Source organism: Alligator mississippiensis, chromosome 1, assembly GCF_030867095.1.
Source record: "Alligator mississippiensis isolate rAllMis1 chromosome 1, rAllMis1, whole genome shotgun sequence".
Classification (NCBI taxonomy): Eukaryota; Metazoa; Chordata; order Crocodylia; family Alligatoridae; genus Alligator; species Alligator mississippiensis.
The window spans coordinates 210757797-210783978 of NC_081824.1; the positions used below are offsets into that span (position 1 = coordinate 210757797).

At 44.8% G+C, this 26182-nt stretch overlaps 1 long non-coding RNA gene across 1 annotated transcript; it reads right to left on the reverse strand.

The window, feature by feature from the left end:
• Positions 1 to 1436: 1436 nt before the first annotated feature.
• Positions 1437 to 18716, reverse strand: LOC109286505 (uncharacterized). Its single transcript, XR_002094574.2, has 2 exons — positions 18440 to 18716; positions 1437 to 1716 (listed from the first exon to the last, which is right to left on the reverse strand). It is a non-coding gene; the product is annotated as an uncharacterized LOC109286505 (long non-coding RNA).
• Positions 18717 to 26182: the final 7466 nt, after the last annotated feature.

A 26182-nucleotide genomic window follows, 5' to 3' on the forward strand; every position in this document is an offset into this window, starting at 1 on the left:
GCACATGTACAAAAATGCTGCCCTAAAAGTGTCCAATTCCCTTTACGCTCCAAGGTACATGTGTGTGTAAATGCAATTTGGGCTCTTACATAAGACAATGAAGAATGGTGTTGGGTGACTTAGAGTTTCAGGAGTACTGTGCAAAGAAGGCTCCCCTCCATGCTTTGAGTGAAGGTTTCCAATGCCGATAGAAGCACTGAGTGACTTAGGCAGACAAGGTTCTTTGGGTAGATAGGATATCTTTTATTAGACCCACTAAAAAGTTCGGAAAATTGTTCTTTGCAAGCTTTTGGGCAAAACATGCAAGCTGAGTATACACCTTAGCACAGTTATATAATTCTGCCCTGTGTGTCACTAAGGCTGAATCCAAAGTCACATCACTGCACCTAAAGTATCACTTTAACATATGATAAATATTCATTAGCATATGCTACCAGTTCATTGGAATATGCTTAAGCTGGATGTATATTTATAATCATGCCTGGACAAAGACATGTAGATGTAATTGTATTTCTGATCCCAATTGTCTCCTCAAACGGTTTTTATTCCTCTGAATCTCCTGTCTCTTCTCCTTCATCTGTCTCAGGGCTAGTGAATACAACATTACTCTTTGTTCTTTTACATACCCAGGCACCCAACACTACCCACAAACAGCTTGCTGGTCTTCTAGCACCACCTTCCTTCCTCACATCTGCTGCCCCTGTGAGTTGAAATAACTAATGGTCCAGGAACCAGTTTCACCTGGCTGGCACACAAGTTTGAACATGCCTAAGGAAGCACCAGAAGAACCCTTTGTCATTTCTGTAATAGGCGGTATGTCTAGCCTGCTGCACACACCATTCAGACAATTTGTTCACCATCGCTTTCCAGCATGCATGTTGGTGCCTACTGCCCTTTCCCTGGGCTACTCCGCTGCAGCATAATCTCTCATTAAACCTCCTAAAGGAGTGCAGGGGGAGGGGAAGGAGGATTTGCACTCCAGCAAGCATCTGAAAATGCAGATTTCTGGCACGGAGAGGTTCAGGCATGTTGTGAATGGGAGATTTGGGAAATTTCCTTATGAATGCTTCCTGAACAATTCCCCCAATTTTCCCACAAATGCCATTGAAACCTGAGGAAAATCTTTTTCTGATGAAGGCTGGGGAAGCTATCAGATCCAAGAGAGCTCTTATTCACAGCCTAACTAGCACCTTTGTGTAGGAGACATGATTTGGGTTAAATCTGGTAAATGTAGCGAATGTCCCCCTGCAGCTAATCAAGCCTGGAAAAGGGGTGGCACTATTTCTTCACACACATCCTGATCAATATTATTTATCTGACTGCGTGTGTAAGATAGCCATGTCCCCTCCACCTAATGCCCACTCCCAGCCCCTCCACCCTGTGGGTATCAGCGGGAGAGAACCTGATGTCTGCTGGTAATTATCTGCTGCTGGAAAGAAGTGCTATTCCTTTTATTTTTGTAATGCAGATCAATGCACATGTCACTACTGAAAAGCGATGTCATTTAGGATGGAGCATTAACTGCTAGGAATGGATTCTGAAACTCCTCTCTGGTGGGTGGAATATTTTCAAGGGAAGCGGCACCTCTTGAATCTTGAATTTCATTTATCCCACTGTCTCTTTAAGAATGGCTAGGTTAAGGAGAGGGTGTTTGAGAAAGTGACAGTGTGTCATCTTCATCTCCAAGCAAACTGCAGCTGGTGACCAAGTGGTAACCTGGGAAAGAAACAAACAGGAAATGCAGGTTAGCAGCAGTGACAGACACGAGGAGTGTTCTCAGTACCATGGTTTGATGGAAGAAAGCAATGCCGTCTTTGGTTGTAGCAAAGAGAGGCCTGGAGGACAGAGGGCAAGTGCTAGAGAAGGGAAGGAGGGAGAATTAGGGTGGAAAAAAGAGTAAGACCTAGAGAGAGAAAGAAAAAAGACATTAGCACTAAAATAATTCTCATGAGGGTCTGGGGACCATCATCGGGGGTGCTTTACATTTTCTTTTCTTTTGCCCTGTAAAAGAAGTTTCTAGCCATGATCTCTACTAAGACTGGGTGAAAAAAACTAGAATTCAACTTTGCAAACAATGCTATTTGCTGTCATTGGGCAGCAGTGGAACCTGAGGGTGTTCAACTTTTTTGTGTGTGTGCGAGACCCACTTTCACCCATAGCCCAATAGGGAGAGCACTTAACTGAGATTTTGGAGATCCGGATTTAAGTTCTGACTTTACCTGATTTAGATACTATAATAAATAATTAAGCAAACAAATCAACAGCAACAAAAAGGCATAAAAAGTTTATTAAGTCAAGTACTCAAAAGTGTTCTCTTGTTGCCAAAAAACAAAAAAAAGGCCAATAGTGTACTTGGTTGTATTAATAAAACATCAATTGAGTCTAGGAAGTGATTCTCACACTTTATTTGGCACAAGTGAACCATCATCTATGTCCACCTTTGGGCCCCACCCTTCAAGATGGATGTGGACAAAGTAGAAAGGGTTCAGTGGAGAGTGACAAAATTGGTTGGAAGCATAACTTATGAGGAAAGGCTGAAAAAACTAGGATTGTTTAGTCTAGAAGAGAAATGACAGGAGGAGTATTTGATACGTTTTCAAATAGTTGAAGGGTGGTTATAAAAGGGGTGGAGGCAGGCTATTTCTACAGCTGTAGGGGACAGACTAACAGCAATGGCCTCAAACTGCAGCAGAAATGTAGGTTGGAGACTAGAAAAAAACCCTCCTAGTATGAGGGTTGTTATGCATTGAAACAGGCTTCCCAGAGAGGCTGTGCGATCTCTATCCTTGGAAGAATTTAACAGCAGGTTAAACAGACACTTGACTGGGAACGTTTTAGTCAGGGGCAATTCTGCCTTGAGTAGGGCACTGGGCTAAATGACCTCCTGAGGTTTATTCCAATGCTACTCTTCTGTGATTCTGTGATTAATTAAATTATCATCAGAAAACCAATTGAGACTGGGGATTATTACTGTAAAATTCCCATTTTACCCACAGGAAACTGAGGCACTAAAATTAAAAACAAAATGATCAAAATTACTCACCTCCCATTGAGCGTCCAATCTGAAAAGCTTTGAGCCTGATTTTTACTTTACTTTATAACCCTTTATATGTTCACAACCTTATTCCCATTAAGCCTGTTTTGCAGCTGTAAAAGTTGAGTAAACATAATGTTCAGCCCCTGGGCTGCCCGGTGGAACCCTATAACAATGAAGACCATATTGTGGCCACGCGAAAATGTTCAATGTTTGTGATTTACCCGCAAAAGTATAAATAAGCTGCTTATCTAAATAGCTATAGAAAGGAGTCATTGAAACTCTGTAACTTTCCTGCTACATAAGTTAGGAACCTAGATGTGCTAAAGCAAATTCAAACATGATCAGGATTAGAATTTCTTTTCTTTTTTTCCAGAAAAATGTTCAAGTTACATTAGAACCAGAAGGTTATAGAGCCCCATCAAAAGAAAAATTCAGACCCAGGATTGACTATGGTGCTTCTAGGAAACTATCAACACACACACACACACACACACACACACACACACACACACACAGAAAGAGAGTCTCACTAAATGTGTACCATTCCTACTGCAGCTTGCTTTGATGTGTGGCCCTTACTCATGCAGTCCATACCAGTGTGTTTCACATGTATGCAAATCCCAGCATTCTGATTGGTAGACCATACCAGTGTGTGGCCCCCAGCCACTTAGAAGTGGGACAGCCCTGCATTACAATATAGCTTTGGGAACATATATGTGACCCTTTTCAAGGATTTGGGCTTCCAGTTCTCTTAGCAAACCTCTAGCTCATCACCAGCCTCTCTCCATGAACATATTGAGCATTTACAAGTTATGAATCCTCCCCAGCTTACTTAAAAATTTTCCTTTCCACATCTTAAGCCAGCAGTCACCCAGAGGCAAAAGAAATCTATCCTTCAAAAAGTCTAACTTTCACTCCGCTACGTCCTAATCCATTATCTAGGCCCACTAATGTGCACTACATCATCAGAGGAGCAATGCACTGATGATGTAGTACAGCCCGTATACATGTACATCATCAGAGTTATATCCTTCTGATCTGCCTGTGGGTTTAATAAGCATTCCAGATGGCTTGCTATGCCTGAAGCAAGAATGGATAATCACACAGCTCTACCCTCAAAACAATAATAAAATAAGGACACAGTAGCATAGGGGCTCATGTCTGCCAAAAACATTCAATAGACTGTATAATACAATAGTCCAATGTGATTGGTGAGGCACATTTATACCCTAGCTATTTACAGGTGAAAGGGACCTAGTTTTAAATAAAACAGAGGTTACAAATACATGGTTTTATTGTTATTATATATTACACTGAAATGGAATTTTCTCAGCCAGACAGAGAGCAGGGATGCTGCTCAGTTACTGGCTGGCCCACAACTGTATGGTTGTTTCTCATGTATGCAAATCCCAGCATTCTGATTGGCAGGAGAGGGAAGGCCTGATTTGAATAATGACTCTGTTGTTTCTCAAGAGCCGTACAGTATGCACATATCTAATCTATTATCTATTGTATTTCCAGGATATCCATCAGCCTAGTTTCTAGCCATCAAGTACAGTAATATTATGTGTCACGCAAGCTGTGCCAACACTTGTAAAATTATTCATTGGTGACACCCATTGTTAGCTATGGATAATATTGCTAGTATAGCCAAGGCTGTAGGATTGTCCAGAAAGGGCTCTGTCAGTGCCACCCATTCCTCCCCAGTATGGCAGCCATGCTCTCTGGTTTTATTGTTTTATTTTAGAAGTGGCTTTTCAAAGAAAAGCCTGTAGCAGTCAGCTCCAAAATTTCTGTGCTTTCTCCAATAGGTAGAGAGCTACCAGTGAGCCATCATAACCCAGTGATTTACATAATGACTGTACAGTTATCGGTGTTGCTAGAAGTTGTGATCCCTATTTTCTGTGTAACAACTGTTACACATGCAAAGGTATCTGTCCTTGTTCATTATACTGTGTCTGAAAGCAGCATGGAAAAATCATTTCAGACTCCCTACTAGAACTGTTGGTAGTGAAGAAAAAAGAAAGCTAATAATAGCAGGATGAAAAGACCAAGGTAGTTTCCATGTTAAGCACCATTTATGAGTACTGCTAACAGACAGGACTAACAGGAAATAAGAGGCCCTATGAAAATTGTTGATTGGTGTGTGTTTCTTACAAAAGAAGAACAAGAATCAGAGGAGAGTTTGTAATACTATAGGGAATCATTTCTCCATACACTCAAGTAAGTAAAATGAGAGAATACACCTTCTTACAGATACCATCCTATTGGAAACGAATAGCATTTTCAACATTATTCAGTGAAATCTTTACAAGGCTGGGAAAACCCTGCAGCACAGATGGGATTGTAAGACTCCAGTGAATGGAAGTTGTACTGCGGACATGGGAATTCAGTTCAAGACTCAAGAGAAAGGTAAATACAAAGACTGACATAGACATGCACACATATGTAGGTAGGTGAAAATGGTAAGAAAACACCAAACTTCATCATATTTCATTCTGGAAGAGAGTAGCTAACTGACTTAAACCATTTGCTGCACTAATTGCTGGAGTAGATTTTCTCCAGCCAAACAAGTGGGCTACACTTTAATTTTAACATTAAATGCTGTTAACTGAAATGAATACACCACGTTTCCATAATATGTGTTACTGAAGCTGCTATGACAGATATGAAGCTGCTAGGCATGATGTGTCAAGAAAATGTACCAGAAGAAAAGTACATAGAGCTCCTGTCAAAAATACAAGAAGAATTCCATACCACGTATCTTCTTAATATGTTATTGAAATGATTTTAAATTGTGTATGTACAACCAGCCAGACCTTTAAGGGTTAACTGCACACAATGTAATGAATTCAATAATGATGAGCTAAAAAAGGTCTAATTAGCAAGTAACCACTTTATTATGAAAGGAAATGGTAATGAATTTAATAGCTCAAAATCATTAACAATATTTAGTTTGCTGGTCCTTGTTCTCTATTATCCTCATTAATATGAACATTTAATATGTTTTAAAATGGATTTGTAATACTTTCTGTGCCATGAGGTTACACTGACAGAAAGAGTGTAATTATTCTGCTAATTGTTATCCCTGTCTGTTTGTGCTCCAAATAGCAGCATATTTAGGTGTTAATAAAAAAAAATAAAAGTAATTAAGAGAGGGAAGTTTAAAACCTAATTAAACAAAAACTCTAAAATTACAGGCTAACTCATGTAAGAAAAAAAGTTTTGTAAGTAGGCTCTATGTAAAGCCTTTCTTTCTGACTTTTTTTCTCTGCTGTCAAAAATAAAATATAAGCAGTATTTGTTTTGGTAAGCAGAAAGATACCTAGGAAAACATTTCCTAAATTAGAGGACGCATGTCAGAACAGCAGGTACTCTGAAGAGGACAGTCTGCAATTGCAAGAAATCTTTGAGACCACTTTTTGAAAAGAGGGGTGTTGATTTTCAGCCAGTCACACCGAGGTAGTTTCCTGTCACATGGTACCTCCATATTTCATCTGCTCACACTGGTAGTTCCCTCTTCCTGATATTCCCAGCACATCTTCTCTTTGAAAAGGCCACTTGTATGAAGTCATCCTAATAGCAACATCTTCGTTTCAACAGAGGCCTTCCCAAAGGGTTCCCTGATTCTTTCTTTGGAGGCTATATTCCCTCACCAAGATCCTCTCCTGATCTCTCTCAACAAATGACCTCTCACTCTTGTGAAAATCTCAATTGATCATTTCTTACACACACCAAGTTTATCATTTCCTCACTTCCATTTAAGTCAGTTCAGTCACTAAGGTCTTGTCTTCGCTGAAGTAGGTTGCCTGAGACAGTCCATCCAAGTTCATCCCTCCAGCTAGCCTAGCTGGAGTGAGAGTGATCCCACTGTGAAACAATAGTGGAGCTACACAGGATGATTGGAGAGTTGATTTGAATAGCAACTGATGAGCTATTGTTAACCTGAGCTGCTGTTTTCCCTCTCTGTTACTAGCTTTAACATCAGCAACACTTGAACATCAAATTCATCCTGCCTACCCTGGACCAGTCAGCCACTTCAATTTTAAAACGCTACTTGTCTTGAGCTACAGACTTCTCTGTGTGGATAGGAGTTGGGTGAGGGACAGAACTCTGGTGATATCTTAAGCTAACACTGCAGAGAGGACAAGGTCTTAATGATTTCCTCAGTCCTTCCTGCCTGTCTTCACAACACACCTCTCTACAGAGTTGTCATGATCCTCCCACACCCTCTTTGAAAAGTCTTCTAAATTCTCCCCTGCTTTCTCACTGACTGTGCAGACATTCAAAAAGCCTGAGCCTGAACTGATTCAATCTTTGCAGGATATTTTAACCTGCATAGATTGAACCAATTTGCAAGTGAATAGACATTCACTTTTGACTCTGCAAATGCAGTGACCCAGGCCAGAAGTCAGGGGGGCGCTAGAGTGCACCCTCCCTTCCCTTCTGCAGAAGCCACAAGGCTGGAGAGAAACTGACCTGCAATGGGGGGAGGGACTGGTGTGGCCAGGCCCTGCCAGGCCTAAGTATGATTGGGGAGTAGTTTAAATTCCCCACCCTGGCCTGCAGTGACCCCAGCCAGGGTGTGCCTGAAGGGAGAAGGGGGAAGCAGCACTTGCCAGGATTGTCCCCAAGGTGGGGGGCATGTCCAGACACTGGCCATGGTAACGCCTTTGGCAAAGGCGCAGCAGGGAAGGAGATTAAACTCCCCTGTCTCCCCTCTTTCCCATGGATATGGAGACCCCAGCTGGGGTCTACCTGGCTTTCCTCCCTGCTGGCTGCTCACATGGTGAGGGGCATGGCCAGAGCTGGTTGGAATGGCCCTGCCATCCACCTGCCTCGCCCTTGCCTGAGGCTGGAGCTGGGGGGCTGAGACAAGCTGGCCTGTGGGCGCTGCTGAGGGTAGGCATTGAAGGGCCAGCCTGGCCTGGGCTGCAGGGGCAGGGCCCTTCCCAGCTGGCTGCAGCTCAGGCTGGGGCTGTGGGAGCTATGCGCCTGGATTGCTCCCAGGTCCCCATGCTCAGGATGGGCCGGGCTGTCATGGAACCACAGTACCTGCAAAGAATCTGTCACTCCAAGAAATCTGTCACTCATGATGCAGCCAGCCCTGCTCAGCCCTGCTCAGCCCTGGGAGAGGTGGGCAGATAGCAGTGTCAGCCCAGGCCAGGCTGTAGGGGCAGGGCCCTTCCCAGCCAGCTGCAGCTCCATGACAGCCCAGCCTGGTATGAACAGGTGGCAGCTAACCAGGCTGACTCAGAGGCACTGGCATACCTGGAGCCAGACAGCTGTCCGCTGTGGGAGCTCATGCCACCGCTTGTTTCCACTGCCATGCCCCCTGCACAGTGCTTGCTTGTCTATGCAGGGGACATGGCAGCAGCAGCTGTGGGCTCAAGAGCCCCTGCAGCGGGTGGCTGCCAGGCTCTGAGCTGGCCTGGGCAGCTGTGGGCATGATGGACTCATCCTGCATGGTGCCCACCCACAGCTTCAGCAGCATTGCCTCTGTGGCACTGTCCGGCCAGCCACCACCCATGCATACTGAGCTGGGCTGTCATGGAGCTGCAGCCAGCTGTGAAGAGCCCTGCCCCCCACTGTCCAGCCCAGGCTGCCCCTCCATGCCCACCCTCAGCAGAACCCATGGGCCAGCCCAGCTCAACCCCCAGCCCCAGCCCTGGGTGAGATGAGTGGATGGCAGGATCATGCTGGCTGGCTGTAGCCACACACCGCGCCTCTGCTGCTGGAGCCACAATGGGGGAACCCTGACACAGGCTGGTCTGTCCTGGCCTGGCAGACCCCAGCTGCAGTCCTCTGGAGGGTGAAGGGAAGGTGGGGTAATAAACCCACTCCCTGCCCTCACCTTAGAAAGCCATGCCGGCTGTCATCTGGCCTTGGCACCACCCCTGCTCTGGCTACAGAGCAGAGGGACAGAACCAGCCCTGCTCTCTGAAGCAGACAGCACAGCCAAGATGCGGGGGGATACTAGAGACTCTGATTTAAAATTAAACGAAGAAGGAGTCTGGGACAAAAGTTCAATAAACCATCTTGACCCAGGTGTGGCTTGTGAACTCAGACTGGTGGGGTGGGAGGAGTGGCACAGGGGAGCAGGGGGAGGGTGTTTTTCAGCTGGCCGGGAGCGGTGGGGTGGAGGGGAGGGTTGCAGCCTGTACTGGTGCATGGGATTGCTCCATTATAATTGCAGGACTTTGCACTTGTCCTTGTTTAACCTCATGAGATTTCTTTTGGCCCAATCCTCCAATTTCTCTAAGTCACTCTGAATCCTAGCCCTATCCTCCAGCGTATCTACCCAGGTCGTTGATGAAGACATTGAACAAAACTGACCCCAGGGCCAACCCCTGGGGTACTCTACTTGATACTGGCTGCCAACTAGACATCAAGCCATTTATTACTACTCTCTGAGCCAGGTGCTCCAGCCAGTTTTCTATCCACCTTACAGTGCATTCATCCAGCCCATACTGCCCTAGCTTGCCTGCAAGAATTCTGTGGGAGACTGTATCAGAAGCGTTGCTGAAATGAAGGTTACCACATCCACTGGTCTCCCTGCATCCACAGAGCCAGACACCTTACCACAGAAGGCAATCAGGTTTTTCAGGCATGACTTGCCCCTGGTGAATCCATGCTGACTTTTCCTAATAACCTTTTTCTCTTCCAGGTGCTTAGAAATGGATTCCTTGAGGATCTGCTCCATGATTTTTCCAGGGACTGAGCTAAGGCTGACTGGCCTGTAAACTTCCCTAGATCCTCCTTTTTCCCTTTCTTAAATATAGGCACGATGTTTGCTGTTTTCCAGTCATCCAGGACCTCTCCTGATTGCCATGAGTTTTCAAACATGATGGCCAATGACTCTGCAATCACATCAGCCAACTCCCTCAGCACCCTCAGGTGCATCTCATCCGACCCCGTGGACTTGTACATGTCCAGCTTTTCTAAGTAGTCCCTAACCTGCTCTTTCACCACTGAGGGCTGCTCTTGTCTTCCCCAAACTGTGCTGCCCGGTGCAGTAGTCTGGGAGCTGACCTTGCCTTTGAAGACTGAGGCAAAAAAGGCATTGAGCACTTCAGCCTTTTCTGCATCCACAATTTTGCCTCCCCCATTCAGTAAGGGACCCACACTTTCCCTGATCCTCATCTTGTTACTGACATACTTGTAGAAACCCTTCTTGTTACCCTTCATGTCCCTTGCTGGCTGCAATTCCAATTGCACTTTGGCCATGCTGACTTCATGCCTGCATGCCTGAGTAATTCTTCCCTAGTTAATTGTCCAAGCTTCTACTTCTTATAACCTTTCTTTTTGTGATTTAGATTACTGAAGAGTTCCCTGCTAAGCCAAGCTGGCTTTCTGCCATACTTGCTAGTTTTCTTGTACATTGGAATGGTTTGTTCTTACACTCTCACTAAGGCTTCTTTGAAGTACACCCAGCTGTCCTGGACTCCTCTCCCCCTCAGTCTGGCTTCCCAGGGGATCTTGGCCATGAGTTCCCCGAGTGAGTTGAAGTCTGCTTTTCTGAAGACCAGGGTCCATATTCTGCTGCTCTCCATCCTTCCTTTCCTCAGGATCCTGAACTCAATCATCTTGTGGTTGCTGCTGCTCAAGTTGCCATCTGTTACTACATTCCCCACAAATTCCTCCCTGTTTGTGGGCACCAGGCTAAGAACAGCATGGTCCCTAGTTGGCCGCTCCAGCATTTGCAACAGGAAGTTGTCCCCAATACTCTCCAAAAACTTCCTGGATTGCAGGCACACTTCTGTATTTCCCTCCCAGCAGATGTCAGAACGATTGAAGTCCCCCATGAGTTTCCTGTGATCAGGAAACTTCCACTAGTTGTTTGAAACCTCATCCACCACTTCCTCCTGGTCTGGTGGTCTATAGCAGACCCCCACCACGACATCATCCTTTTTTCTCACCCCTCTGACCAGGGGCAATGCATAGGGGGTGCATACGGATGCATGTGCACCCCTGAGCATGGCGGTGCACCCCCTACAAAAAGGTGATGCTGACATTATTGACAGTGCCTGCGGGCAGTAACCACTCACCACCCCACTGCTGACACCACCAGTGGCATCTGCAGGTGGTCTGTGATCCCCGCTGGCCGCTGGCCAGTGGCAGGTGCAGGTGGTCACTTACCCTTGGTCGGTCCTCGTCCCCCACCCCCGGCCACCAACAGTGCCAGTGGCATCTGCGGGAGCTCCCCAGGTTACCACCACCACCACACTCCCACTGCCGCCATGCCCCCCAGCCACCAGGGGTACAAGTCATTCATGCCTCTGACCCTACCCCAGAGACTCTCAAAAGGCCTATCTCCAGTTACAAACTAGAGCTCTGAGCAATCATATGGCTCTTTTACATAAAGTGCCACTTTTACATAAAGTGCCTCTTCCTTTTCTCTCCTGCCTGTCCTTCCTGAACAGTTTGTACCCAACCATGACAGTGCTCCAGTCATGCGAGCTATCCCACCAAGTCTGTGTTATTCCAATTACATCATAGTTCCATGAATATGCAAGGACTTCCAATTCTTCTTGCTTGTTTCCCAGGCCCCGTGCATTTGTGTACAGGCACCTGAGGTAACTAGTTGATTGCCCTGATTTCTCAGGAAGTATGAGAGCACATCCCCTGTTGCCCCCTTCTGTTTGCTCATTTACCTCAAGGCTTTGGTCTCCATCCCTCAGTGACCCTAATTTAAAGCTCTCCTCACTAGACTAGCAAGTCTGTCTGCAAAGATGCCCTCTCTTTGTCAGGTGGCTCGCATCTCCTCCCAGCAATCCTTCTTCTTAAAAAAATATCCCATGGTCAAAGAAGCCAAATTCCTGCTGGCAACATCACCTGTGCAGCCAGGTGTTGATCTGCAGGATGCACCTGCTCCTGCCTGGGCCCTTTCCCCTGATCAAAAGGATTGCCGAGAACACAACCTGAGCCCCAGACCCCGCCACCCTTGCATCCAGAGCCCTATAGTCACTTTTGATATGCTCAGGGTCTCCCCTGGAAGTATCATTGGTTCCCACATGGATGAGCAGTATGGGGTAGTAGTCAGAGGGCCAGATGCGCCTCGGTAATCCCTCCATGACATCTTGGATCCAGGCAAGCAGCAGACCTCCATAGACAACAGGTCAAATTGGCAGATGGATCCCTCCATTCCCTGCAGAAGAGAGTCTCCAACCAGCACCACCTGTCACTTGTTCTTGGTGGCAGTCATGTCAGTCAATGTTCCCTCTAAGTAGCAGTCCGTGAGTGTGCTGCCTCAGTCCCTGAGTGCGCCGCCTCGGTCCAGCATGGGACACTTACTGAAGGGGGCTGAGGGCTGGGGCCTGGGAGTCTGGGGGCCAGAGGCTGTAGCTGGGGGCTGGAGCAGAGTGGCTGGCAGCTGGGGTGGAAGGCTGGAGCCAAGAGGCTGAGGGCCGGAGGCTGGAGGCTGGAGCTGGGGGATGGAGCCAAGAGGCTGGGGACCAGAGGCTGGGGCCAGGGGGGCTGGAGTCGGAGGCCCAGGACTCGTGCCGGTGGCCAAGGGCTGGGGACTCCGCCAGCTTCGGGGAAGTGCTCCATTCCCCTGTGGAGCCCACACCAGCCCCCTGCCCCAGCCCCCATCCCTGCCTTGCCACATCTTGGGGAGGAGCCGCTGCCTGCCCCAAGTGAGGCTCTGTCAGCTCGGGGACACTGCTTTGCTCTCGCGCTCTCTCTGTCTTACTGCACTTCTTGCAAGCAGACCTTCCCTAGCAAACTTGCCTGAAACTGGCCTGTTCATTTCTCGTTGGCCCCAAAAGATTCCTTTTTTCCTGCTTTCTCACACCAAGCTGAAAGATTTGCCCCTCAAAAAGTATGTGGGGGGGGTGCCATGAACTGGCCCAGGAGCCCCTGCAGCCCCTGGTCCCTGAGTCCCTGGTCACCTGAGGAGTCTTCTTTTATACCCTGCTAATCCATGCGTTCTCTTTCACATCCATGTGGATTGATTATTGCTAGTTGGGGTCCATGTACATACCCTCTGCATAAAATAAAATCAACTTTAGACTTTCTTTAATGCTTTGAAACATTTGTCTTGATTAACTTTTCATTAAAAAACACCAGTTCTACTGGTTTATTTGAACTATAGCATTCACTAAGGCAGATTGAATAATATTTCAAACCATACAGTGACTACACAGTCAGTTCTGTCCAAGGCTGAGCACACATCATGCTAGCTGCAGTAAGCACTAGGGTCCATTTGTATAAAACCTATTCTAGTACTGAAGCCTTATGATCTATGGCAACTGTCTTAATACAACTATTCTACAACTGGTACCCATGAATACTTTGGCGAACATAGGAGATTTCTACAATTTTCTTCTTTTTTTTTTCCAAAAAAGTTTTGAGGGTCCCAGGTCATTTATTTAATTTAGTCTGGTTTTACACCTTACTTAACTTCTGTTCAGAGACACTTGCTGGGACAGGGGAACAGGAAATGGATGGACTAGGACTTATATATCACTAGCTGTACCTTATTTGGGAGTGGACTAGCATACACACTGATACATGAATAAGTCTACCTAGCAGCTAAACCAAGAAAACCCGTTCTGTCAAGTGTGCTGGTAACGTAGTTGTAGATCACCTAGTGGGGAGTCTGTAGTCACCTGATGTGGATGAGTAAAGGCCACTGGAGCTTAAAAACTAAATGGTCTCTTTTTATGAGAAAAGAGCAAAAAGAGCAGAAAGCTGGCTGCAAGAATATGGCTATAGGATTTTGAGGAGAAACCATGGCCTCCTGGACACACCAGAGATCTCTCATCAAAGCCCAAAAAACATTCCAAAATAGCCAGTTAACAACAGGAAAATGTGTTAATCTAGATCTGTATATTTCTAGTGCTAGCTAAAGTAAAAGGTGATTGGTATAGGGGACTGATGAATACAAATGAGTGGAATATGGTTTTCCTGTCCTGTGAAAGATTTGTGATTTCAAAACTTTTTCTTTTCCAGAAAACCTTTCAAAATGGGCAGAAAACCCCCAAGAGAGATTGGCCCCTTCTTGCACCACAGATTTGATGGTATCTTGGTGGTCAGTCAGATAAATCAGTGACTTGACAGTAGGTTTCCCATATCTTTGATGAGTACCTTAGAGCAGGATGTGGGTTTGTGGGTCGGGGTTTCTCTCTTTCTGATTTTTCATGGAAAACCTCAAAAGGTCTTTGTTTCATCTGAGGGAAATCTTGTGAAAACTCAGAAAGTTTGAACAGTCAGAAAACTTTTTTGTGCCCAGTTCTAGTGTCAATAAGCATTTTTAAATAATTCCTCATTAAAATTCACCACAAAATTTAAAGCATTGTAGTATTTCATGTTCACCTAAATAAATAGGAAAAAATGTATGGGTTTTTTTAATACACAGAGAAAAAACGAATATTCAATTTACATAAAAGTTAAACACCAGATAATGTGTCTAATAATTTGTAATATCTACTAACTAGTTATTAAGTATCTCAATTTTCATTTTTCATATTCACAAATATTTAATAGAACTAGGAAAGAGAGAACATTTCTGGACAAAATTGTTATTGTAATAATAAATTAGGTTTGGGTGATAGTGGAACATTTTGCAAGTTCTTTTTAGCTTCACTTCATTTTCATTTAATTTCCTTTCAAATGTTATTTTTGAAAAACTAGAACCTTTTGTTTTGATAGTTTTAAATGGAAATATTTTGACTTTTTTATTTGAAATGATATCTTGTTTTAAATTCCCTTTGATTTTGTAAATAAAGATTTTAAAAAATTCTTACAATAAAAATGAAATACATTGACCAAGTGATAATTATTTTCAAGTTTGGATTTTACAATAAAAAGTTTTAAACCAATTTTTCACTTATGATTCTTTTTATTATTTTTCAGAACTGCCAGTATAGTAAAAAAAAAATCAATTACTTGCACAGCTATAAAGAGAAGTAGTTTAAATAGTTGCTACTTACTAGAGAAGGCCTCTTCCTCCTATAATTTCTGAAAATATTGCTTTGGGGATGGGTATTTTCAAGAATTATATACTGTCTTCTCTAGTAAGAATTGCCTGACAGAACAGTGTCAGCACTGGAAGTACCATTCTAGAGAGAGCTCAAGTAAGAAAAGTAACATCAGGCTAAGCTATATAGGGAAAATAAGCATTTCAAAAACAGGCAGAGGATATGAGGTCTGGAGATATGCAAATATCGTAAACATTTACTGTGACAATCCCTATAGATTTTAATCTGAATTCACTTTAGTATGCTCATGGAATTCCTGCATACATTTCAGTGACCCAGTTTAATGAGACAAATATTCCTTGCAGGAAAATTTCATTTGGGACGTGGCAGGGGGTACAATATTTGCACCTGAAGAGCTTGTACAGTCTTACAGTCCAGGAACTAGACAATATCACATGGCTTCATTGACCAAATGCAATAAAGCTGCACAACTCAAATGTACTTCTTGCTTATTTACCATAGGCCAAAATATTGTCAGATACATTTAAATAATTATATATTCTCTTCGCAGAAAATATGGAATAAATTAATCTAATAAATGATTTGTTCCTCTGTAATTTAGTCCTGTAATGCTGCCATTTATATATATATTTTAATTTCAGCAGCCTTTTTTCCCCCCATCAAATATCTCCATCAATTTTACCATACGAAAACATCTACATTGGGTATCTCTTGAACTCATTTATATTCTTTTTTTCCCTAATGGCTTATTCTGATTGCTTCTTGTACTCTGCATAAAATTGTTGAGCTTGTGTTTCATGCTTATTCCTGGTTTCCTTAAGGTCTGGAAGGCATCTAATCTTAAGGGCCAGACCCAGTATTTCTTAACCACTCAGTACTCTTTAAGACCCCTGTTGAAGTAAGCTCTGTTTGTAAAGCCCCCCGTTCACTTTGGGGGCACTGTATAAACTGCCACATGTGTTTTCAGTAAGTAAAAATGGCAGGATCAGGTCCCAAGTGAATTAAGAATGGCTGTTAGACCACAAACTGCTACTGGAAAGGCAGCTGGCTAATTGGGGTAGGGCAGCTGAAAAGGATCTGTCTGTTTGCCTTGAAGTTCCTCTCATCTCTGTCCTCCTCTTCCTTTGCTTTCCTCCTATCCTTTCATTTATTAGTAGGAAAGCTGAATTGGGACCCTGAAAGCAGCTGTTCACTTCAGATTCTCCAGAGCAAGTTGGCTCCAGAGGTGCTTAGCCACTTCTCTGAGACTGCTGCCTGTCAGGGTGCAGCTGGGAAGGGAAGTAGTGGTTTCCTTCAGAGTGCTGCTGGAGGAAAGCTAGCCACAATGTTTGAGGGGAAACCACTGACTTCCCTTCTCAGCCTGGCAGCAGTGCTCATTAGTGCGAGACAAACAGACATGCTCCCTTGAGATTAACTGCTATTTGCAAACCTGAAGTAAGAACACTTTCAGGGGTCCCAGGACTGTGTCTCATGTAGCGGTTAAAGTTTACAGGCTGGGGAAAGGAAATGAGAGGCAAGTGGCAGATGAAAAGGAGAAAGGAGGAGAAATCAAAGAAAAGCTTTCTGGGGAAAAGTAAGGAGAAGGCAAGGAGGGAGGGAAGCATGAGCATACAAAGAGAAAGGAATTGGAAGGGCTACAGTATAACCCCCTCAGTATACTTTTCATTGTGTATCAACCACTCTGCTGGACTATGTTGTCACTCCACTGAAGCCAATGAAGTTACACTGAGGATGAATTTGGCCCAGTCAGCATAGAGAAAATTAATGTGTGCCATTTCCCAGCAGTGCACCACTGGGAGGAGTTGATATAAAGATGTGACATCACCAAAAAAGGGCTAACAACCGATCAAAATGTAGCTTTGGTAAATTGGCATCCAAAGTGCTACTGTAATTGCTGCTTCTAAAATATTTAAAGGGTAAATACAGGCAGTCCTTGACTTACAATGTTTCCAGTTACAACATTTCGCACTTACAACATTTATAAATTGACACCCGGTTTCAACTTTCTGATGTCAGTTTTGACTTTACAACGCTTGATCTGATGCAACACCACGCCAGTGAACAAGTTCACTGCATTGCTCATCTCCCTGGAGAACATCTGTCCAAGCTTCCTTGGCCACTTTCTTTAAGCAGACAAGACTCCAGAAAAACCTGCAGCCAAGACTCCTGAGAAGACTCCAGCCAAGAACCCTTCAAAAAGTCCAGCAAAGTCACTTCAAAGAAGTCCTTCCAAATCAATATGATTGCTATTTACAATATAAATACATTAATGTAGCTATGTTAATCATCTATAATTGATTGAGTACAAAATTCGGGGTTATTTTTGGTGAAAATAGGGTATCAGGCCTTGGTTCAGGAACCAATCCCCCATTTATAACATTGTTTCCTATGGGAAAATCAGTTCTGAGTTACATTTCAACTTAAGACACTGTTTTCAGGAACCAATTGTGTCATAAGTGCAAGGACTGCCTGTAGTACATTGCAGGCTAATGAACTTGAATAATGTAAACAATACAAGCAGGTCCCAAATTAATCCCCTCCCCATTATTTTGAAATTCTTTGATTTTACAAGAGTGGCCTGATCTATATTTTAACAGAACTCTTACCAAAAAAGTCACTGAAGTCATTTGTTGGCAACCTTTTGCAAACATTTCCTAAAGGTTTTATTCTAGACAGTTGTGCGACTTTTCCACCTTGCAGCCTTTGTAAGCATAAGAGCAGCTGTTTACATGGCAAGATTTAGTAGCCATCATAGGAAATGCATTTCACCTCAGCATCATATGCCAGTGAAAACTGTGGTCCTGCTAATAATGGAAGCAGAACTAAAAAAGACATCTCCCTCCATTTTCAATAGAGAAAAACAACTGTGAAAGCCAAAAATATTGGTTTCTCAGGGCACCAGTAAGAGCCTTTGCTCTCTTCTGCAAAACAAACAAGAAAGTGCCTAATATTTCTTCTCTGTGTTCAATTCGGTTGATTTTATTGGCTAAGATATAGGTATATTTTATGCTTAACATTTGCCTCGCAAGCATGCAGTGAAATCTGTAGTTTATATGATGAGTGCAGAGTTTCTCGCTGACAAGCGATGCTGGGTTCCAAAGACTGCTGAGAGCATGTTTCTTTCATAGTTCTTTTTTATCCTGCCAATTGCTTTTCTTATCCTACCCAAGAGAGGAATCACATGGAAAGATGAATTCCCTTCCTTTAAGTGGCTTGCTTGGTGTGTGTCTCTTTTCCCATGGGGACACAAGAATATCTCCTGGAGAGACTGTAAGAAAGTTCTTGTTGCAGAATAGGTGGCCAAATATTGGAAAAAATATGTATGTGAGCTTTGGGGATGACAGTGAAGAAGATGTTTATTGTAACTCTCATAGGGAAGAGGACGGTTTCTTAGAAAAATCTCCTGCCTTTTGGAATTACATATGATCGGACTTCTCTGCCAGAATGAAGTACTTACATAATGATGGGTATCTTTCAGGAGAGAGTAGTTGTGGGTACTTTCTTCTTGTAACACACCTCCAAGTATTGGCATTCTTAAGTCTTCAATTGCCTGGTCCCTGCTCAAGAAACCAGGTTCACCACCCTGTTTCCAGTGGAAGGCTATTGAACAGGTGGTCTCCTGTCAGCTTTAGATGCATCTGAATGCCATCGATTTCCTAGACCCTTGATGGTCTGGTTTTCATTCTGGATATTGCATGGAGATCATGCTCAGGGCCTCACTTGATGATCTTCACCTGAAGATTGACAGGAGAAATTATATCCTGCTGATTTTACTAGATCTTTCAGAAGTCATTGATACAGTTGACCATGAGGTTTTAATAAAGTGTTTATATAATCTAGTGGGTATATATGGGGACCCCCTAAATGGTTCCACTCTAGCAGGGAGGTCCCAGAGGGTGATGCTGAGTACTCATCATGCCCTCAGGACCTTTCCTGTGGAGAAGGGCTCCATCTTGTCATCCGTCCTATTCAATGTGTACATGAGGCAAGACTAGGCAGAGATTTAAAATGAGGTGCCATCAGTATGCTAATAATACCCAGCTCTGCCTCTCTTTCTCCTATGCCCCTGAGCCTGCAATTTCAGTCCTTTCCCAGAGCATGGATGTAATTGGGGATTGTATGAATGTGAACCAATTGAAGCTGAATCCAGAGAAGCAGGGGTGATGGTGGTATGCAGACCATGTGACCTAGGGGGAACTGGGAAACCTACCATGGATGGGGTTCAGTCTCTACTTGTCACTCAAGTTTGCAGCCTTGGGGTGCTCCTGGATCCTCTGCTGCACTCAGATCTTCAGGTGGCAGCACCAGCTCCATCTGGTGAAAAGTATGTGACCAAAACCTGCTGACACATCTCCACCACCCCCACAATTACTACACCCCACAACAGAGCCATCAGCATTCCTGGATCTTACAGCTGCACCTCCAGAAATGTGATTTATCTCATCCAATGCACCAAATGTCCTGATGGAAAATACGTAGGAGAGACCAAACAACAACTGCGCACCAGAATGAACACACACCGGAAATCTATCAAAGACAGGAATACCCAATTACCTGAGGAGGCACATTTCTCACAAGAAAACCACTCTCTCTCCAATCTCTCAGCCCTGATCCTCAAAGGAAACTTACAAAACACTTACCAGAGATGAGCCTATGAGCTCCACTTCATCAACCTCCTGGACACTAAAAATCATGGACTAAATATAGACATTGGATTTATGACATATTATACCCTGCCTGACATCTGACTCCCTAGGTACTTCTCTACTATTTATCCCCCTTCTCTCCTCTGCCCCCCCTCCCTAGCCTGTCTCTCACCCACTGACTCCTCAATCTACATCTTCACTGACTGCCTATTCTGTATGCAGACCAGACCAGCCTCTGGCTTCTTTACTTTTCATTCCATCCAGGAAGAGCACACACCAACTGCTGAAACTTTCTTAGCCTGATGAAGGGTTTTTGAACCCAAACGCTTGCTTAATAATTGTTTTCCAACTATTTAAGTTGGTCTAATAAAAGATATCAGATTCACCCAAAGAACTTGTCTGCCTATGACCTTCTCTTTGAGATTTGGACCTGGCCACCATAAATCATCCTTTCATAACCTCAAGGCTAGACTATTGCAATGCATTCTATGTAGGCCTGCCCTTAAAGACCATCTGGAAGCTGTAGCTGGTGCAGAACACAGCATTCTGCCTTCTGAAAGAGAGGAGGTGCCAACATCTCATAACTCCAGTGGTCCAGAGTCTGTAGAGGCTCTTGATAGCTTTCTGGCTGCAATTCAAGTGGCTGGACTTGACCTAAATGGTCTTGGGCCTATGTACCTATGGCTCCACCTTCCCCCTTATGCCCCTCCATGATTCCTAAGGTCAGCTGAGAGTAATCTCCTGCAAGTACCATCAATATGCCAAGTCCACTTAGTAAAAATGCATGGAAGTCCTTCTCAGCAGTTGCTTCTCAGCTCTGGAATTCCCTCCTTCTTGAGGTTCACCACATCCTGAGTCTGAACATCTTTTAGAAGGGCTGTAAGACCTTCCTGTTTGTATAGGCTCTTAGGGTATGTACAAAGGCTACATTTATATCGACCTAACCAGGGTTAGGTCGATCTAAATCCTCACTCATGCAGGCATTTTCAGGTTAAACCGGGCAAAAAATGGTAAGGAAATGCACTAACTTAGATCAAGAAAGGGTTAACCGATCTACAAAGAGGTTAACCTGATCTAGGGAACACCTACATGTGTTCACAGTACAGTCCCAGGGCTGGTAAAGCCCAGCCACTCACACAAGCCCTGGGGCTGTGCTGTTCCTACCATCTTGACCCTGACTGGACTATTTTTCGAACCAACCCCTCCCCTCCCCCGCCTCCCCTTGGGGACCCAATGACCCCTCCACAGACCTTCCAGCCACCCCTGTATCTGCCAAACTCTCCCCAGACCTGCCAGCTCCCCACTGCAGACCCACCAGGCCCCTTGATCCCTCCAGCCCCTCCCCTCACCCTGAGTTACTTTCATCAGGCTGCCTATGCCACTCCTGGTAGTGATGAATGCCTACACATGCTGTTCCCAATCTAGGTTTAGCCAGCTTAGAGTAAAACATCTAACCTAAACTGGGTGTGGCAAATGTGTACATACCTTTAGCAAACAAATTTAGGCTGGAATATTGGTCTTTTTTTTATGTTTATTTTCTAGTTCCCTTGTAAGTAGCTTTGTTCTCTGGTTGTTTCTTTTGTTTTCTAAGTTATTCTGTTCTCTTATTGTAAGCCACCTTGAGCCTTTGTTAGGGAGGGAAGCAAACACATTGAAATAAATAAATACCTAATTGTGGAAAATGTTCCATAAGGACAAAAGATGGCCGTGTCTGAAATACTTCTTCTTCAAGGACAACTGACCTTTTACATTGCCAAAAGAGAGGCTGGTCTTTGCCAGGCAGCTAAGATCTGGATTTAGAGTTTCCCACAATTCAGAAGCTGTAAGGGATACAGTTTTTGGTCTAGTTTGTCTATACTTAACATCTTTCAAAGCTAATTGTTATCTACCTAGGCATTTACACGGTAGCCTTCATCCCTTTAGTATCTGAATGCCCACCATCGCTATTAGATTTATGCAAAATACTCCTCTGTGCAGGGCAGAATTATGCTTATTTTATAGGTTGCGAATTGAGAGTATAGGAAAAACAATTTACTGAGGATCTGTGGCTGTACAGGAATAGAACCTAGGTATTCTGAGTCCCGCCCCAATGTCTATTGACTTTACCAGTGGTGCCCAGCCTTGTTGCCCAGTGGACCAGATTAGCAGAGCCTGGTCCCTCCATGGCTCGATCCAGATGGTGTTCCTGATCCAGTGCCTGGGCAGGCACCATCTGGCCATGCAAAGAGGAAGCAAGGGAAAAGGCCAGCCTCAATGCAGCCCCATAGGGGAAAGGAGTTTGATACAGACCCATGGAGACAGAAGGGGGCATGGCTAGGCCCCAACCCAGCCCCATGGTGAGGGAAGGGGTCATGACCTGGCCCCAAAAGGACAGAAGGCGGCATGGTATGGCCCAGCTTGGTCAGGGGAAGGGTGGGCATTGTCAGGCCTCAACAAGAGGGAAGGGGGCATGACCCAGCCCTGCAAGGAAAAGGTGGGGGGGAGGGGCTCAGTCCAATCTCATCAAGGAAGGGGTGTGGCTTGTTTCTGCTCAGCCATATACAGGGATTGAGGTTTGGGGATTTGACAGGGGGAAGGGTGGCCATATTAATGACCACCAAATTGGGTGGCTGCCAAATTTCCTGACTCTTAGGGAGCCCTGGAGGCCAGATGCAATGGCTGTGTGGGTCACATTTGGCCTATGGGCCAGAGGTTAAGCACCACTGGACTATACCAACTTCCCCACCTTAAAGCAAAAATAATCTACCATTCTTCTCTATTGTTAGGCCCTTCAGCTTGCCCACTCTTAGAGCACTTGACATATAAAACTATTGCCAGTGAATGATTCAGTTTTCAGACAATGAATGACCATTGTCTGCTAAAAGAAGCAGGCTCATGCTTGCAGAAATTTCATGCAAACCCATTTTCTTCCTTCTCATCCTTTATGTCATACCCGCCCTCTGCTAGAAGAGTTCAAATGACAATGAATATTGGCAGTTTCCAGAATAATAATGAGGACAAAAGTTGTTTCAATTGTTTCTTTTAAACAAATAAGCCAAGAAAACTCTCAAGCTGGAGTTGTTTAATGTAGAAAGTGTATTTTGCTCAACTGCCGGACTGATGCAACCACTTGAAGTAAAGAAACAACCGAAGTGTGAATTTGGCAGTCCGTTGCTACAGTAATTTCCAGGGTAAATGGATTGGGAATTTCAGCCATGTGGATTACATCAGGGGCAAGATGGCTAAATTTGAACTGGCCTGCAGCTGACCCTGAAGAAAATCTCCATTTGTAGACACAACACACACACACACACACACCATCCCAACCCCATCCCTGACATATGTTAGCCTTGATCCTTTGGGTTATCAAAGCTAATAGGGAAACTGTAAAACTTATTGCAAGGTTGTAGAGTTTTTCTACAGTGGCACTCTCCTGCTGCATAGCTTTGCCTTATAAACAATTAGGATATGATTTGTTTTAATAAAAAAGCTTTAGGAATGAAAACAAGGCCTAAATCTGGTGCAGTCCCATGAAGTTGACATGGCAAAAATCCAGCTAACCTGATTACTTACACCTAATATTTCCTTGCATGGTGGAAGGAGGGTTTGGGGCGGGGGACAGGGGGAGGTTGGTCAACTTATCTGTCACCCAAGAGAAAATTTTATAGTGCTTAGGTGCATTTATTCTAACCAGCTTCATGTTGGAAAAGACCTGATTTGTCAGCAGTTTTCTTCTTTCAGTAACCAGGGTCATATTTTATAGGCACTTAAACCATGGAATCACAAACTCTCCATGTCTTGTCCAGACATCAGCATCACTATTTCCATATGAAGCTAGGTCAAAGCAAGAATGAAATGTTAAAAAATTGGCGTGTGATGTGAAAAAAACAAAGAGGCAAGTAGAATGGCTGAAGTTCAGCTACCTGCACATCTGAAGTTTGTTCAACACAATCCCTGCAGACTTGTGCACGCTACAGAATTCAGCCTCCTACAAATAGGTGGTGAGGTTATTAAAAAGAAGGGGCTTGCTGAAGGTTGGGATCTCAGACCAGTAAGCTGTTGATGCTTCTGTAAGGAAGGTCATAAGATGCAAAGCAACTATTTTTGGCTTCTCTATCCTGGGCTTATTTCAACATCATTGAAAACTCAAAAGTATCTGGCTGGCTTTGGTCTCCTGGTGCAGGAGCACTATCTGGGGACTGAAGAAGCATATTGCACTCAAGCTGTTCTCCTTACCTTGCCTAGCATATACCCCACAGGTGAAGTGATACCTGAGTAAGCACAACTTCTCATCCAGAAGGGGCTTCCCAGTTCCCAGCTTTTTAAGGTAGTTTTTTCTGCATAGCCATTATCTCAGGTGACAGCACAGGGAAGAGGGAACATGTAAAGAACCCCTCCCTCTAGTATACCCTATAATATAAGTGGAATGTATAAACTCAAGTAACAACAGTCTTCTTCTTTGCATACATGGAGATGCTTCCTAAAGGAGCTGAGCTGAGCTCATGACTTCTACTCCTGCCCAGGCTCTGATAATGCACTAAGCAGTGAGCAAGCTACAACACACTAAAGGAGGTATCCCTGGCATGTAGCTGCTCAAGCAGGGACTGTGCCTCCCCGAGATCCTCATAAGTAGGGATCCTGGTTTTCCCTGATAAAAAAGTCATAAATTCTCTGATAAAAAAACCCAAATCCATTATTAAAATGAAAGTGCCCCCACATACCCCTGGCCCTGCTGGTACCCCTCACTCCCCCCTCACAGCCCCCCTCCCCAGCCCTGCTAGTGCCCCTCACACCCCCCCCACACACTCCCTCCCGCAAAATCCCCTGGCCCTGCTCATGCCCCTCACTCTCCACCACAGTCTCCCCAGTTGTGCTGGTGCCCCTTGTCTCCCACCCACAGCTCCTGCTCCCCCAGCCCTGCTGGAGGGGGGGCCCAGCTGCCAGGACTATGGGGCCAGGGACCTGGGTGCACACCTCCCTGCCCCTGACAGGTAGAGGGGGACCTGTGCCAACCAGATCTGTGTGCAGGGCAGGGCCTGTGTGCTGCAGGCTTGGGCTCTCAGCCTTCTGCCCTACCCCAGGGCCTCCACAGACCAGCAGGTATGACCCAGCACTGCAGGGAACAGTGGGGCCATGCAGGAAAGCTGCTTGCCACTGCAAGCTCCATGGGGCCTCAATCCCCACTCCCCACTTACCTGTGAGAGCTGCTCTTCCGGCTGCCTGGGGCCATGTGCATGTATATGCATATGGCACCCCCTGCCTGACCACCCTCCTCCCACTCCCTCCCAGCTCTCTGCAGGCTGGAACTCTGCTGGCCTACAGAGAGCTCTTTGCAAAACTGCAAAATCCATGGCTTTCTCTGCTAAAATGAAAAATCTACATTTGCCTCCAGTAAAAGCTAAAATCCGTAGTTTTTCTCCATTTTCCCATGGGAAATGGAAAACCTGGATTCCTGCTCATAAGGCAGTGGAGCCCTGGGATAATAGCATATTAAAAGCATCTTTAAAAAAAAGTGTGCCAGATGATGCCATTAAGGCACAGGGCCATATTGGGAGTAGTGCAGATCCGGAGTTAATAAATCTAGGTTAATGCTTCCAAGAACTCCGGGGAAGTATGACCGTACCCGTTGGCAAGTAAACGCTAGATTTGCTGCCTGGCAATACATATGCAAAGGACATTGTCTTAGCAACTCCCTTCACAGAAAATTCTATAAAGTTTAATGGTCAAAAACCAAATCTTTCTATAGGGTCTTTCAACCATCCAGTAGAATCTAATGGGGCATCATAGCCCTGCTACAGAAAGGAATGGCCCATAAAACTATGGAAAATGGTTCATTCTTTGGTAAATTCTCCAGGTTTTAAACATAATTGCTATATAGCCTCATCCCAATCCATTTCTCTGGTGCTCTGTGGTCTTCATCACTGTTAAGTTCTATAAATTTTTTCCCAGAAGCCCCAGGAGAAAATGGCTCTCCATTCAGAGTCTGCATAGGGTAGACCCACAAGGAAGAACAAAAAGAGACTTCTTTCCTCTCCCATCCCGTTGCACATGCCTCTAGGGGCCAGTTATAATCTGGCCAATAGTAATCAGGTCCCATTACAACTTTGAATTATCTCTGAGTAGTGAAGGGGAAAACATACTACTTCCTGAGCCCTAGAGTGCTATTGTGTGATCCATAACTGTTTCTCTCCCAGATTATTTATCTCTTTTCCTCACAACATCCTCCCTCTTAACTTCACCAGATGAGCCTGACCTTACAAACTTGATTCATGCATGGAGTTCATCTGGCCTTGACCAGAACCCAGATTCTGAGCTCTCTGTTAATACTTCCCATTTCCACCCTTGCTCCAGAGAGGAAGTAGTCTGAACCAGCCCTATATCTAGAGCAAAGTGCTTCCTTTTGTGTGCATGGTTCTGCCTCTCCCCATTCCCCCACCTGCACAGGAAAGGGAGTAGCAGTTCCAGGGATGCTGCTTTCCACAGACCTACAGCAGGGATGGCAGCAGCCCCAGACCTGTTGCTTTCCCAAATACAAGCACCAGTGCAAGGGAATTGCAAGTGCCTTGCCCTTTAAT